Here is a 14897-nt window from a genome sequence, read left to right as displayed (position 1 = left end):
AACACATCCCAGTCTGTCTGTGAGAAACAGTCCAGCATGATGCTCTCAGTTTCTGAAGACCAGAGTTTAACTTGTTTAGTCACTAGGTTTGTTTTGTTTGAGTCTTTGTCTATAGGTTGGGTACAGTAACAGGAAGATGTGGTCTGAGAGTCCAAAGTGGGGGCGGGGGGCAGCTTTGTATGCACCACGGATGTTGCTGTACACATGTTCCAGCATATTTCGATCTTGTGTGGGAACGTTTACATGCTGGAGGTATTTCGGAAGCACAGTCCGTAGGTTGCACTGGTTGAAATCTCCCGTGACAATGAACGCAGCATCAGGGTGAGCCTTTCTGTCGCGCTGATGACGTCATGGAGTTTGCCGAGCGCTGATGATGAATTAGCTCGTGGAGGGATGTAAACAGCGGCCAAAAATACAGGCTCTCCTGACCAAATTTCACATGAATTGGACGAACGGGCTAACTGCAGGACGCTTAAATCTAAAACATGACATTTCCTGTTATAGCTCGGGGGCGCTATGAGTATTATTGAATATTATTATATGGAACTGTTCAGGGCGGGTCATTTTTTGTATATATGAGATTTGAGGCAGATTGGACAATATACATGGAAGTAATAAGCACTTATTGTTTTCCTGCAAATTATCGAAATTCGCAGCTTCAGTGGGGGAACAGTCCTCTTTAATTTATTCCGTTTTATTAGTATTAATTTACTAATGAAAACTCACACTATCACTTTTAATCACAAAGTCCCTAACATGACATAAACCAAATGTGAAGTCGATCGCATGAAATCTGTAGGAGGAGTACGATTCTGTAGCATGTGTCAAAACGCCAAATATCACGCCAAATTTCATTTTCAATCTGAAATGGCAAACTTCATTCTGAAATGGCAAACTTCCTGTTGGGTGTGGCGAAGAGTGTGAAAAGGATTTTTTGTAAGTCTTAACATGATACACACGTGTCCCGATTTTCATTACTCTAGGTCCAGAATGATCATCAATGCTAAGTATTCATTATGACCAGTGATAAATAAAGGGAAGTACTACGTATATTGAAACACACGATATAAATCTCGTTATTGCACTTCCCCAAACACAGCAGACAGCTGCACTCCATCTCAAGGAGAGGAGACGGTGTCTCCGAAAACAGTTGTATGAACAAACTAGATGTAACAGCTTCAATCAAAATCAAAAACTCGATCACATTGACCATCCTCATAACTGACACATTGAAGATTCTTCAACCCATGTGCATTAAGGGTCACCACCATTGAGCAGTTACTGGAACATACGATGCATGGCGATATGGATTCCATCCTAGCAGGATTATCATTCCATCATCTGTTCATCATAGACTTTAAACAGATTAATAAATTTACTCACTGTACTTGATCAATGTTCTTGCTTTTTTTCTGTTTTAATATACAATGAAAACCTGGAATCATCCAGACCAAGACAAATACAGAGGTTTAAAATCATTGTCAATCAAAAATGTTCCTCCCAAAGACACACTGTAGGCCAGCTGAATTACACATTTGTACTTAAAGACAAATACCTTATTCAACCACGCATTTAATAATCATATCTACCTGTTTAAGAGATAAAATGCATCAGAAAGGTCAAATGTCCTATTTTGAAAATGTTTTAGTCTGACTAAGTGTCTAAAATAAATGTCTGCAGTACTGTTGCTAGCACTGCCCACCAGATTGTATGTGTAAGAAGACTTCTTGAGACATACTGTGACAGTATGTATGTATGTATGTATGGATAGATGGATAGATAGATACTTTATTGATCCCGAGGGAAATTTTGTTTAGTTAGTTTAGTTGTCTTTTGGCACCCAATTGTACTGGTTCTTCAGGGAACCTATAAACAAACAGTTCTTTGTGGAGCCTTAAATTTTAGTTCTTTAAAGAACCCAATAAGGTTCTTTAAAGAACTCATTGAAAAATGGTTATTTGAAGAACCAATATGTAAAAGGTTCTTTGCAGAACCTAAAATAGTTCCCCTATGGCATCGCGGTGGAGAACCACTTTTGGTTTTAACTATGGTTTTAAGAGTGTAAACGACTGGCCTCATGCCCAACGAGAGTCAAATCCAAATTCATCTATCTAAATCAAAACTAAATGAGCAGAAATGAAAGGAAGTGAACTGAGCTGTAGTGAAAATTGGATTTTGTATATTTATAATATCATAATGCACTGTACTAGTGTGCTTAGTCTCTACTAAATCCGTTTACCAGTGGTTGGTTGGTTTCTGGGGCGACTTCGGGTCGTGCCCAGCCCAGGCAATACCCGCCACATGGTTACACCCTAACGTTGGTGTAATCTGCAGTTTGGCGGGGAGCCTGTGTCTATCGGAAAGATCAGAAAAAGACTGTGCTGTGTTAGTTGAACCCCACAGCCCCCAAAAAGGAGGGGATGTTTTCCGGGGCGGCTTCAGGCTGCACTCGACACAGAGGGACCCACCTGAGGTTTAAACTATAGAAGAGACATATATAGAGCCTATCTCGTTTAAATCAATAATGGGGATTATCTACTCTGTTTCCTTTGGGAAAAGTGGACGCTCCGTTCGGATTTCTGATACCCAGAGTCGAGGTAATGATAGTTAGATAGAGTCAGAAGGCGAAATACTTTCTGAGTTTTCGTTCAAAATCCTTTAAGTTTGCCACCACTGATGTAGTAAAGCAAAATGTAACTGTGGAAGCTCTGATGCTGCAGCAGGGTTTAATGAATGTATAAGTGAATGTTTTTATTGATGTGAATATGCCAACAAGGGACATAATCAGTCCACAGCCAAGGTTAAAACTAAACTGTGAAAATGTATTTAACAAAAATAAAATAAGGCAAATTGGAAAGCAAAGCAAAAGTGTCAAGTAAATCAGTCCAACGGTGATAAAAGGCAAAACAAGGTGCCTGGTCCAAAGCAATGTTTTGCTCCAGAATGCCAGCTGGAGTCACAGGCAGATAAAAAATAGAGTTACAGCATGTTATGTCTTTAACTGCGCTCATGTGTCAGTGGACCGATTGTGAATTGACAGTTGCTGGGTCATTTGCCCCAGAAAGTTGATCAAAATCAGAGGGATTAAAGAAACTAGAGCAGATGAAGAATAATGCTCCGATATACACAAATAACAGGGATTAAATGTTCCTGATAAATGCTGATGAATTAATGTTCGAAAGTTTCAAAAGAAAACATGATGATAAAATAAGCAATGTTTTTTTACAAATGCCTCAAGATTAATGTGCTAAATAGGCAGTAAAGTTTGATTGTGTATGTGTTGACATTCCTGTATGTAATTGTTCTTTTGAGAATTTGCTACTGATAGCTGAAGTGATCACTGTTTCTCTGAGACAGAGTTAGTCTCTTGACCAAATCAATAAAATCCATCTAGGATTTCAGATACATCAGATCATGTGGATATGCTTGAGGGAATTAATGGAATGTGCTATGAAGCGTTTAATTAAGTATTTAAATCATTTAAATTAGTAAAAGTACATAAGCATCAATAAAACATGAGTCTAAGTGTAAGAATATTCATAGTGTGAAATGTTTATCTTGATCTTAACAGCACAAGTGCTATAAAATAAATGTAGTAGAATGAAAATTAAATAATGAAAATTGAAATACTGTAGAGCAACTGTGCGCAACTAATTTACCACTCAGATAGTTAATTTAAGTTTATTGTATCAAAACACTATACTGCAAAAAAGATCGATGATCTTCGAGTTCAGATCCAAAGGAGAGCAGGAGAGACAGACAGTCTCTAAACTCTCCTCTTCTATTTGGGACATATGATGAAGATGGAGAATAATAATCACTGCTGTTCAAAATCAACAAAATGTAAAACACACATTATGACAGAAATTTTAAAAAATAAATCAAATTTATTTAAAGTAACGCAGATGAATGAGCACTTGCTGGAGGTTGCTGTGCTTCATGTTCTATTATATGAAATAGAACACCGTCGATGTAGATTTCTTCTCACAAATGCAGAACAATGGTGACACTATGGTTGAAATAATAATCATCAGATGTTATTGAATGAAAATTTTAAACAGAGCTAAGTTTTTTTTTCTAAAATGTTGACTTTTCAGAATGAAACTAGAAGATATTGTCAATGAGATGGAACAAAAATAAAGAAAGAAGGCAATTTGCTTGCCACAAACTGTATTTACTAAAAGAACAACAAAAGTCAGTGTAAAATTTGCATCCGAAAAAATATATATTTATAACTTAAAACTTATCTTATGGACAAAATGGTTAACTCAATTTTGGAATATTCAGACTTGGAAGTCTGTGGATGGAACAATTTGAAATATAATGCAGATAACTTTGCAGAAGAAAATAAATACTCATTTTCAAATCAATCACAATGGAATTTGTATGAATCACTTAAGTTATTAACAACTAATCCTAAAGTTTGGTTTACACTCATCATTTAAAATAAAACAATTCATATATAATCCTTTTAAAACTTGTAGTTTCGCTGTGCTGTCTATAAAAGGTATTCTATTTCTACATTTATTTATTTTTTAAATGGAGTATCAACACTATTTAAATTGGAAATTACAAATATGCGTCATCTCTCTTTACGTTGTTTTCGCCTTTAAAGTTTTGTTTTCTGTTTTATCCATTACCCTAATACAAACATTGGCAGCCTGAGTGGCACTGATGTTTGCAATGAGACCTGTCTTGCAGTGTTACCGCACAGGAGCATTCACTTCTACAGATAAATACAATGAGCTAATGCGTTTTGAATGCAAAGCACTCGTTAAAATATGAGCAAATTCTGTTGGTCCACAATGTTGCACCTTGCCAATTCAACAGTCAAAGTAATTTGTCCAGAGAAAGTGACACAGATTCACATGTTGCTGTGGTTGTGACATGCGTTAAAACACATTGAAGAGATGGTGGCTACATGACAGCCAAAGAGAGAAGCTGTATGCAGCTTCTACATTCACACCTAACCATTAACAAGTCTTTTAGACAAGATCTCTACATAGTGCATCTTAATGTTGAACTTTCTCGCTAACAAAGTGAAAGTTAAAGCTAATGCTAAGCTACCTGCAATTAGAGAGTAACCCTTGCCTCCCAGAGCAATAACCAGGGCGGCCCGGCAATGTTGGACCCCTGAGCGAGATTTCAGATTGGCGCCCCCAACATACACACGCAAATTGTCATGCATCCGCAATAACTTTTGGACTGTGTACAGATGCACACACAGGCAGACAAAATTGTATGCTATAAAAATAATACAAATATATAATAAAAATGTAAAAGAGTTTGAAATCTGCTGTACTGACAGCTAGGTAGCTATTCATGTCGACAAAAATAAACATTAATGATGTGCAAATCGTGGTGATTCTTACCTCTTTATTGTTCTTTCTTCTCCTCCTCTACTTTGCGGCGCTTTGGATTGTGCACCCGATAATTTAATCCTTTTTGACTCATCTTTGACTGTAACCACAGTCTAACCCCACAGCAGGAAAATCAAAAGTATGGGATGCATATTTAATCATTTATATAATATATAAAATATCACTTATATTGTTTAATAACGATTTTCAGTGTGTTTTCTGGCCCGATTTGTTCGCGGCGAGCGGAAAAAATAGAACAGACCCCGAAACCATCGCTGAAGATCGCGAGCCGTTCCAAAGCGTCCCGGGGCATCCCCAGGCTTCGCTGTGGGTGTGAACAGCGATATTGATTATCGGTTCAAAGGAGGCGGACAGGTTTTCGTGGCGCTTTGCAGCGCTTCTGCCTCCGGTGTGTCCCCGGGGTTAGAGGATGATGGTGTGACGTTACTGCATTGGTTAACATTGCATGTGGCACGTCATGATAAATCTGCCTCTTGTACTGCCCTCTCTGCATTTTGCGCCCAACCTGTCAATTGAAACGATCGTATAGTGAATAATTTTTGACAATCGTACTTGTAATCATACAACATTTGACAGGGACTGCATAAGTTCACATCCTCTTCTCAGACTACTGTAAATGATGCATGAAATAATAATGTAAACCAAATGCAAAATAAACTAGGGCTGTCAAACGATTACAATTTTTAATCAGATTAATCACCATTTCTAAATGCCAGAAAAATCCCCATTTTCTAGGTATATTGTGGTGGGAACGGAAAGATAAATGACAGAAGGCAGATATAAACATTTAACTTTTTTTTTTTTTATTGATGACAAGACCAAATGATAGAGTTATTAAGATTGAAAAATAAAATAAAAAGAAAACATACCACACCATAATTTTTTTTAATCAAACTCAAAGATAACCTTTATCCTAAACAATTGGGGCATCTTAGCCTTTGCTCTTTTTTTTTTTTTTAGCAAATATAGGTATATATAATATATGGTTGAATAAAACTTTTTTCTTTTCTTTTATAAATCAAACAAACATCCAAACCTTTACACAATTAAATGTCAATGTGAAATCTGAATCTGAGCCGATCTGTAGAAGCAGTGTTGAGCCAGATCACACTTAAACGAGTTCCCAGTTCAGTTCATGCAGATGAAAATGAATTAGTTCACGTTCAAGCATTTTTTATTGGGATGATTTAGGTGACAAACGTACGGTCATGTGTTTAGTTATGAATCAATGGTGTCGGATCATGTCTGTGTGTCGCTCCACTCATTTTAACACTGAGTCCTGACTGTGAGCGTCACGTCTCGTGTTGCACTGAGCACAACATGTTGACGAGTAATTTTCATGATGTTTAAATGCAGCCTCATAAACTCTGGAGCGAATCAAACAAACACTAAGTTACTTCATGTACTGATCAGGTCCTGGTAACTAGTGATGAGTGTTTATTAGTTAGAGTGAGAGCAGAGTGGAGGAGGACACAGAAACTGAAGCTCGGTACAAACCAACTGCAGCTTCTGCTCTGATCATGATGCAGCGGCGCTGATCACTGAGCAGCTGTGACCAGAGAAACTCTGTGTTTCACTGATCTATTTCGACCTCACTCAGACCCTCACCACGGTCTTTACCTTGAATGATGCCCTCATCTCCCTATCCTCGAGACCATATATCAACAAAGTCATGTGACTGACCTTAGGGGGCTGGGCTCGCCGGCCATAAAGCTCCCCGGTGAGCGCGCCGCCTCCTCTTTGCTTCACTCGCCTCATCCGAGACTGGCAGGTAAGTGATGTATATTTTGGATCTCCACTTTTATCATTCCGCCACTTTTGTGCAGGCGCCTTGTGTCCCTGAGGATTGTATGTGGTTTCCCCCACAACCTAACTTAGCGAGGCAGAGGGTTACACGGCATGTGTTAAACTCTGCTCTTTGTTTCAGGCAGCTTAATTTGTTGCACCTGGTACTAACTACTCTTGCTTGCAGCTTCGGGTAAGTGTTGTTTATCTCACGCTGTTTGTTTCCATACATTTTTCTCTTACAGGAGTGAGTAGAAAGGGTTTGGGAGAGTTTGGAAACGTGATCACTAAATTATCTCTTCCTAAAGGCAAGTGGATTTCGGTCGGGGGTTTCCCTGAAGCCCTATTCGCAGTGGCTGGACTTTCGTTCTCTCTTTTTCTGCCATTGCAGGCATACAGTGGGCATTTTCAGGTGAATTACATTTATTTCACCCCTTCCTTCGTTTTATGTGATTGTAGTTCCCCTTTATCAGCTTTCCGTAGCTGCTGGGCGCTATTGTTTATTTATTTATTTATTTATTCTTAAATCACAAAAGTGACACAGAAATGTCCTCACATTTGTGCCGTTATTGCCGGTGTATTATGGACCCCCGTGATGGCCACCATGAAGGCCCTACTTGTTTGGGCATGGCACATTTGATGGATGATATTGGGAACCCCTGTGTGGCAGCAGTGGAACTGCCTGTGGAGGAGCATGTTAAAAGAGCCAGATGGGTGGAGCAGTCTGTTCGTGCTGGGGCACTGCAGCCTCTACCAGCCCAACTTAGTGAAAGGGGACACACCTCAAGGAAAGGCCCCTGAAAACGTAGGCATGAGCACACCCCTGTTCGCAGGCAGGGCTCAGGCAAGAAACAGGCTCCCCAATCTTCACAGAACCCAGCTGGTCAGCAGGATGACACTCAGCTGCAAATCCTAGCTGCCATACGTGTCTGTCAGAGAGGTTGGGTAGAGTTGAGACCCAGTACCCGGCCACAACAGCAAAGGCATCGGGGCATGGGCACTCAAAGGAATCCTCCCCGGGCAGGTTATCCTCCTATCAGGAGGAGAATGAGGTTCAGCCTGACATTCTCTCTCTCTATGCTAAAAATTCCCTTTTTGAAAGTGATGAGCAGTCTGATGGCGCTGCTGGGCTAGAGCAGCCTAAATCCATACAATTTGAGGTGGCGTCCAACCTCAGCAACATGGGTGACAGTGAGCCTTCACCCATGGACGTCATCTCAAAGGTTTCAAGTGCGGCAAAAATTGTGGGGCTCAATGTTCCAACTGAGGCTCCTGCTCCAGTGGATGGGATTTGGGCCGGCATCACTCAGTCACAGCAATCATTTACTGTACCTGTGGCTGGTGACTATTTGCACATGCTCAGGAAGACATGGAACATCCCTAGTGGCACACCTCAGTTCAATGCAGGTTGCCGGAGACTGGCTAAGATCCAGTATGCTCCCGAAATGGGAATGGGGGATATGCCTCCAGTTGAGCGGGAGATGGCAGCCTTAACATCTCTTGGTCCAGAGCGGGTAACCGCCAATCCACGCTGTCCACTGAAAGAGTGTGATAAGTCGGTCCGACTGGTGTGTCGGACTTATAATGCAGCCACATGAGCAGCCTGTTTGGGCAATGCACTCGCTATTTTATTGGCAGCTCTTAGGAGAACAGCCAACCCAGATGACCAGGACACCATGAGCCTGATAGATTCTGCCCTTGTCACTCATTTCCAACTTACAAGGGACATTGGTGCAGCTATGTCATCTGCCATGATGTCACGGAGGCAGATTTGGTTGGCACAGACAACTCTGAACTGACCAATATGCCAATCGTGCCAGCACACGTGTTTCATCCTGACTCCCAGGGTCTGTTAGATAAGGCTGAACAGTCTCGGTATACCAGAGAGTGTGTACAGCGCACGTTCAGAGGGGCTGTGACTACAAGGTATAAACCTAGGGGCTCCCAGCCTCCCCACCAATCATCATCCTTGGCTCGTAAGGAGCCATGGGTGTGTGGCAGGCGACAGGCTACAGCAGGGGTCATGTAAAATGTTCTTGTTAATTAGTGTGCCATATCAAAAAAAATTTATATTAAGTTTTATTATTGAACCACATTAATATTTCCAACAGATATGTCATTTTATTCCATCCATATTGGCTATATATAGAACAACACTTTAAAGAAACGTGTCGTATATTTAAGCAGCAGTGATGTTGAAGATGATGATGAAGGAATCCCTGCGGACACCGTTCTTGCTTGTATAATAAGGTTTATTACACAGAAGTTACAGGTCAGGACGGGTACCGGCACACCCGGAGACGTTCTCGGCCAATTCAGAAGTCTGAGTCGCCGGTGTCGGACAAGCATTCATATAGGGAACTTGTTTACGCTCAAGACTTGAGATAAAATGACGTCACACATAGGGGCATCTAATTCAAAACATGCTTCCTACTTGAAGATGGAAATCCCTCTATCTAACAGGTCAAAGAGCATTCTCAGAAGGAGAGAACTAACAAGTAACATATGGAATAATACTTAGGAAGTCTGAGAGTCCAGAAATCAGGCGCCGCTAGCTTTAAACCTGTCATTATGTTTTACACACGTGTCAAAATGATCCATGTTAGCTAAATACACCACACATGTTTATCTCATTATGATTGCAATAATAAGTTTGTCATTAACCCCACCAACCACACTCATATTCAGAATTGCGAAAGCTTGCTTCAGTCGCATGGTTTTTGGCAGTGGCAAAGACTTTGAGAGAGTTTGCTTCCCATACCTGGACACTGCATGTTTGATTGATTCTCCTTTGTCTGCCTGGTCCTTGAAACTTCTTTCATGCTTTGTCTCAAATTGGCGCTTAACACTGGACGTTCGGCAAACAACACTTTCAAAACATAACGTACACACAGCACGGTCACACAGCACTCACTGGAGCAGGTCATTCTGTGCATGCGTTAATTCCACAAATTAATCATCCCGCGTTAACGCGTTAATTTTGAGAGCCCTAAAATAAACATAAATATGCCCTGCCTCACATGTCTAACCCATCACAGAGTAAACACAATAACTCTACGTGTACAAACAACCAAGCATAAAATAATAATGGAAAACAAATGCAAAACAAAATAAATATACCATGCCTTATGTGTCTGGCCAATAACAGAGTAAGCACAATGACTTAATGTGGGTTCACAAACAACATTAGAAAAGTAACAATACACTTCACATCTGTTCTATACAAATCCCACAAGAAAACTACATCTCCCATAATACCGAGGGTCGCCATCACGAATCGCCAGTCGCGACTCTTAACAAGCGGGAGCACTTCAAAGGAACACAGAGTTATTTCAAAATGTTTTCGGCTAACACTCCTTACAGTACAGACTTGCGCATTACACATTACAGCTGTCTTATATTGCTTTTTCAGAAAGTAGTCACAGTAACATGCATTAAACGTTGGAATGACACTTAGAAGCAGAACACTCCATAAACATACCTGTCTCCTTCAGCTTTTCAAAAAAATCAGCAAAAAGTGGCACAGTGTTGTAAGTGTGCTGTTTGAATTGGAAATGGAAGACCCAACACTGGACAAATATATTGTCTCTGTCTTCAAAGATCTGCTTGTGACACCACCATAAAGATCCAGCGCCATCAGTAGATTTTTCTCATTGTGCTTCTCCAAACTCTTTTCATGATTATTTCTGTTTCTTTGAGAATTAAACACTTAAAAACAGAAAACAGTAAACTAATAAAAAGATATTCAATATATCCTCATTTCTTGGTGTTTTTATTTATGCCTCTTAAGCCCTTACTCCTTTAAAAGAAATGGTCTCTTGTCTATTACAAAAGATTTAGGAATATACATATATAAATATCCATAAATTGTCTGTAATATAACCCCATATGTATCTCTTTTCCACATGACAATGTTTCCTTGTATAGTTTGCTGACATTCTCAACAAGGTTGTAGCGTAGGTTTTTCTAAATTAAAAAATGAAAGAGTTGGGCACCAGACAGGGCTTCTTCACCTGTCAAAAATGTTAATATCTCCCGGTAAGAGAGTTAACCCGGATAGCTTATTTACCTAACTACAAAAGGCATCAAAGAAAAAGAAACCACAAACAATCAATTCGGTTAATCAATATATATGCCATTGAATTATTCAATCAAGTTAACAATCAAATCAAAAAGGTATAATTGATAAACAGACAGAACTCATATTGACCAAAATATCCAGTAATCAATGCAAACAAATTCATTTCCAAATAAGAACAATTAACCGTCCATCAAATGAACATATGAAAGAAGCTTCCATTAAGAGTTCATGATGAGTATAGGTCGAGTTCAGATCAAGTGTGAGATTGTGTGTGTGGAGAGAGTGTTCAGGAACAAAACCGTTTGTATATAATATGCCATTCAGTTCATAATTCGATTTGTAAAGAGGGATATGTGTGTGTGTGTGTGTGGGTGTGTGGTTGTTGGAGAGGGGAGTTAGGGTCCAATGAAAAGGTAAAGTGAGGGAAATGTGTGTTCTTTATGGCGGTCCTTTAATCTCCACGTAGAGGGAAGATTCGGTGAAGCCAGGAGAGTTTCAATAGGGAGACTTAGCTTGTTTGGTTCATCCAGGAAAGAGGGAATCACGTTCCAATCCGAGCAGGTTAGATGGTTTTTTTAAATCCACTTCAGGCTCCAGGGATCAGCTTTCTTGCCTCATGGTCCAGGACGATTGTGAAATAAATCCAGCGGGTTCTGGGATCATGCTTTCCAGAAACTAGTTTATCTTTTTTATGATCTCCTTCCTACATTTTCTCTCACTTCACATGCTTCCACTCCATGCTGCCTTTGTTTGAATTTCCCTCTTCTCTCTGGCTCACAGGTGTGTCCCATTTATCATCTCCCTCGCCCCTCCTTTTCCTGTTGAGGAGTAAAGGGCCATTCTGTCTTTTTAGTTTTCTCCTTTTCTGCTACACTTCTCCCCCTCTTGACAAGATCACGCTTAGTGGCGGCTCAGAGTTCTGGATCCATTTTTCAGGCTCAATCTAGAAACCTAGGAAATCTTCCTCCTCTGAGCTTTCCTGAAGGATGTCTAGTACTCTTTGTTTTTCCATTTTCTCCAAGTCTTCAGCACTAGGGTAGAAAGGTTTAAGGTTACAGACATGCACCGTTCTTACATCCTGACCGGAATCCTCCAAAACAACTTGATAGTTTAGGGGTCCAAGTTGTCGAACTACACGGTAGGGTCCTTTCCACTTTTTTGCCAGCTTAGAGGTGAATTTCTTCTCAGCATGGGACTGAGGGAAATTTCTAACCCAGACTCTTTGTTTAGGTTTGAATCCAACATCACGGCGGTTTTTGTTGTAGTTCCTCAGTTGCCTTTCTTTTGATATCCTTATATTTTCCTCAACATCTGCTTTGAGTTGTTTTAGTTGATGGACTACATCATAAACAGGTGCATCAGGTGGGTAAATCTTTCCCTTCAGAACTTTATCCATTGGACTATTGAGCTTCCTACCAATTTGAAGTTCTGCCGGTGTTACCCCTGTAGTTTCTTGAACAGCAGAGTTTATTGCAAATCGGAACTCTGGGAGGTACTGATCCCATTTACCATGATTGTCATTTACATAACATGCTATCATACATTTAAGAGTACGATTCACTCTCTGTCATATTAGTCTGTGGATGATATGCTGTGGTAAGCTTGGGAGTCACAGTCCATTGTTCACAGAGTTCACGGAACACAGAGGACACAAACTGGGGACCACGATCAGACAAGATGTAATCAGGTATGCCCCATCTTGTAAAGATTTCCTTCCTTAGGAATTTAGCCACTGTCCTTGCTGTAGCAGTTTGCAGAGGAGAAAACTCAACCCAGCGGGTAAAGTAATCTACTACTACTAATAGGTATTCCTTTCTTTCTGAACTTCTTGGTAGTGGACCCATAAGGTCAATGCCTAACATCACATTAGGGCCTTTGACAGAGGTTTGTTGCATCTTTCCAGCAGGTTTCTGATTACCTGCTTTGATACTTTGGCAAACAACACAGTTTTTCAAGAAGTTCTTCACATCTGTCCACATTCCCGGCCAATACACTACTTCATAAAGCCTTTTATAGGTTTTGAAGATACCTGCGTGTCCACTTAATGGATTCTCGTGATAGTTTTCAAGTATCTCCTGAACCAGACTCTGGGGAATGTAGAGCCTATAGTGGATCTGATTTTCTGCCATCTGTTTTTTGTGATATAGTTTATCTTCCAGGACAACAAAATCCTGTTTCAGTTTTTGGTTGTCAGCTAGCTGCTTCATGATTTTCTCCACATTAGGTTCTTTATGTTGCTCGTCCCAAACTTTTTCCAGGGAAATAGGGATATTCCCATCTTTTTGATTAGAGTACAGGCAGCACTGGCTGAAAGGGGGGATCCTCGAAAGAGCATCAGGAGCACCATTTAGTTTTCCTTTCCTGTATTCCACAATAAAGTCGAACCGTTGCAATCTTAGTGCCCATCTGATCAAACGACTTGTGGTTTTTGTTGATGAGAGGACCCATTTCAAGGCAGAATGGTCTGTAATGACAGTAAAGACATTTGGCTCCAGATAGTGTTGCCATCTTTTTAGAGCCCAAATTATTGCAAGGCACTCTTTTTCTGTTACAGAAAATTTCTCTCAGCTCGGTTTAAATTTCGACTGGCATAAGCAAGAACAACTTCGCTTCCAGTCTCTGCTCTCTGCGTCAACACAGCTCCAAGACCTGTATTACTTACATCAGTATAGACAAAGAAAGGAAAGTTAAGATTTGGGTGGCCTAAGATAGGTGGTGAGATCAAACTGATCTTTAGTTTGTCAAAGGAATTCTGGCATGCTTGACTCCAGAAGAAAGATCTTCCTTTTTTCTTGAGATCATTTAAGGGCTCAGCAATTTTTGAGAAGTCTGGTACAAATTTATGATACCATCCGGCAAGCCCCAAGAAACTCTGAACCTCCTTGAGGTTGGTCGGTGCTGGATAGGACCTAATTGCCTCGACTTTGTCAGGATCAGCACTGACTCCTTGACCAGAGACAATATGTCCCAGGAATCTGAGTTCTTGCAGGCAGAATCTAGACTTCTTGAGATTTATGGTCAGATTAGCTTTTTGGAGTCGATCTATTACAGTTGGCAGACGTTCAAAATGCTGAGTCACAGATGATGAATAAACAATTATGTCGTCTAGATATACTAAACAGATTTCTCCCCGTAGGCCCTCCAGGACTCGTTGAAAGGTGGCTGGGGCATTCTTGAGACCGAAAGGCATGCCATTGAAATGATACAAGCCAGAATGAGTGACAAAGGCAGTTTTGGCTTTACTGCAAGGATCCATGGGTACTTGCCAGTATCCACTATTTAAATCAATTGTGGAGAAAAGGGAGGCTCCAGAAAGGGACTCCAGTATTTCATTTATGTTTGGGAGAGGATATGCGTCTGTTTCAGTGACAGCATTGACTTTCCGAAAATCTACACAAAATCGATGTCCCTCCATCTTTTTTCGGTGGTAGGACTACAGGGGACGCCCATGCAGAATAGGAAGGTTCAACAACTCCAGCAGTAATCATATCTCTTAATTGTTCTTTCACAATGGCTTGCTTACCAGGATTCATCCGGTAAGGCCTTTGTTTGATGGGTACACAGTTGGTAGTATAGATGGTGTGCTGAAGAATATCAGTTTTTCCAGGCTGATTGGTGCAGACCTGTGGGTTAGACTCAAGGAGCTGTCG

This window comes from Hippoglossus stenolepis, chromosome 7 (genome assembly GCF_022539355.2).
Source record: "Hippoglossus stenolepis isolate QCI-W04-F060 chromosome 7, HSTE1.2, whole genome shotgun sequence".
Classification (NCBI taxonomy): Eukaryota; Metazoa; Chordata; class Actinopteri; order Pleuronectiformes; family Pleuronectidae; genus Hippoglossus; species Hippoglossus stenolepis.
This window is presented reverse-complemented; position numbering follows the sequence as displayed.